The 2,690-nt window shown below is 31.4% G+C and overlaps 1 long non-coding RNA gene across 1 annotated transcript; it reads right to left on the bottom strand.

Annotated features, from left to right (window-relative positions):
- Positions 1 to 223: 223 nt before the first annotated feature.
- On the bottom strand, positions 224 to 2,690 carry LOC131800740 (uncharacterized). Its single transcript, XR_009341513.1, has 2 exons — positions 593 to 2,690; positions 224 to 533 (listed from the first exon to the last, which is right to left on the bottom strand). It is a non-coding gene; the product is annotated as an uncharacterized LOC131800740 (long non-coding RNA).

Here is a 2,690-nt window from a genome sequence, read left to right as displayed (position 1 = left end):
TTAGTCTTTGAAGCAATACCCATCACGGGCACTGTCACAAACACACCATATTTGAAAAGAGGTAACCTTATTGTTGAAGTAAACTTACAAAGCAATTCAATAAATCAGCAGACTTACTGAGAAAAGAAATTAATACTACTTGTTTTATTTCCTATTTTGTTTTTCTTTTCCTCCCTTGCCCATCTCACAAACAAACACATACATTAGTGATAACTTACTACAATTTTTAAATTATAAGCAACAATAAAATAAACATTTATTATTCCAATATTATAGTACAAAATAAATTTACTTATACGTGGTTTCTTGACATTAAAAACCTTTTTAAATATTCTACAACATACATAGTTTGTACATAACATACAAAAGAAATACAAACGGAGGAAATAATTTTGCTTATTTGGTTATTCTGTTTTGGTTAGAGCTCTCTTTTGTATTTTATCTACAGGTTTAACGTCACCATTATTGAGCGATTTTTGGCTTTCCGAACTTTCAGAAATTTCGCTGTCGCTCGATCTTATATCACCAGACATCTGTAAAGGAAATGAATAATCAATGAGACTGCAATGTGTTCTTAAATGAAAATGCTCACCAATCCCTTTTGTAAAGAATCTATTACAATCTTAAGTATCATGTACGTCCAAACAATGTGAAGGGCAAGCAACATAATGAGTAAACTGTTGAAAATGTAATACGCTGGGAACATTGGAAGAATCCTTGGCGCTTCAATTGAAGAACTAGAAAAAAAATTGAGTTCATTTGTATATATATATCTATATATATAAATGTAAGTTGTGTTAGTTACTACGCTTATAACTTAAGAACCGCTGGACTGATTTTAACAATTCACACAAATTAGGAGTTGTCTCCTCTCCGAAAAGGATAATATCCAAAAAAATCGCGTAAAAATGTGATATATTAACATTTTCATTTTGACTTTTCAAATGTACAATAGTAATGTTTTATTTTGCATGATTTTTTTCTATTTTGACTGGCTTTTTTCTAATGTACATTTGTAGTGTTTTTTATTTTTTATTTTTGAATTCGAATATTAAAACCAATTTATTTAATTGACTTGATTTCTTGAGAACTGAAATTGATGGCGGGTTACATGGAAGTGTAATACCGAATTATATGGTGGCGAAACGGAATAGGTGATATCGAAATAATTTAACGCGGTCACACCAAAAGAAAGATAATTATTAATTAAAAGATAATTACTTTTTCAAATTCGCTAAAAAATCACGAAAAAGAGATCTCATTGCAAAAATTCTCAAATCGGGAAAAAATCGAAAAGATTTTCAGTGGAATCGAATTTTAAAAAAATAGTAAGGGTCTTTAAACATTTGCTGTAATAAATCAGCGAACAAGTTGAAGATTTTTTCAATTTGCTATTCTTCTTTTGTCATTTTTTTTTAATTTGTATTTGCGAACACATTTAAACAACCAAAAATGACAGAAAAAGCCTAATGGAGCTCATTTCAAAGCGTGGACCTACTTCTTTCATATGACAATAATCCGTCCAATGAGAGCTCAAAATGCAAAATTCTTTGGAAGTACAATCAGTAAAATACCAAATTTAAAGGGTGCAAAATAATAGAGCGAATGGGACTTTTAGTAAGAAAAGGATTTCTATCCTTCCAGGAATTCTTCCCAAACATTCAAGATACCTTAAATCACTTTTGCAGGTCATGATATCGATCATAACTCACGGATAAGGGTACAACCCGATTTTATATTTATATAACCATCATATGATTTAAGCTATTTTTGGGGTCTTGGCCACTTTTTTCATATTTTGGCCCTTATTTGGCATCTTTGTCTCTAAGGGGTTAGGGAACCATCATACAGATAATTGCCACATAGGAATTTATTTAAGTAAAGTCCCCACATTGGAGTATCCCCAAGTCCTCTTTCACATATAATGTGTGGTCAGAAAAGAAAATTTTGTATTCTATTGAATTTGTAACTCTCAAGAGAATATTGGTTGGAAACGTAGATTTGGGAAATACATCTATATAATAATATGGTGGATAAAACTATTTTTACTCATTTAAATCACGCGGAATGTTTTTCAGTTTGACATGCTATGTTGTTCTGTTAAATTTTTGATTTGGTCTCTATTTGTCATATTGGATTATAAGGGCTAGAAGAATGTTTTCAATGTAGGTCGATGTCTCGGAGTAGCGCCCATGTAAAAGTATCTCCTGATTTTACCATATTTCAAAGGATTTGGCTAAAAATGTGTATTTGGGGGGTGAAAACTTACACAAAAATATGAACATATCTACAAATTTTAGAATTTTTTCCATATAATAGTACCCCCTCAAGTCCACTTTTTGGCGGACAAACAGACCGACATGGTTAGGGGGACTTATAAGAACGCTAATGGACAATCTGAGGTGCTAATGGCTTAAAAAAGTAATTAACTTTGGCTATTCTTAATTCATTCAGCGCTCAATTATGAGGTGTACAAAATACAGCAAATTCCAATTTACTGCTCATTTCACTGGAAGATTTTGCTACGATTTTTACCATACTAAAAATTAATTTGATCCCTTACATGGGGATAAGATTGATATATACTTTTTAATAGATTTGTATAGCACATCCACACCTTTGAAGCCCACGGCTTAAATATGGGTACAGGTATTTTAAAACACTTTTAATCGACCAGTACGGGAACACTT

The sequence above is a fragment of the Musca domestica genome, unplaced genomic scaffold, assembly GCF_030504385.1.
Source record: "Musca domestica strain aabys unplaced genomic scaffold, Musca_domestica.polishedcontigs.V.1.1 13, whole genome shotgun sequence".
Taxonomy (NCBI): Eukaryota; Metazoa; Arthropoda; class Insecta; order Diptera; family Muscidae; genus Musca; species Musca domestica.
The sequence above is the reverse complement of the archived record's forward strand: the minus strand, read 5'-3'. Positions and strand labels throughout refer to the sequence as shown.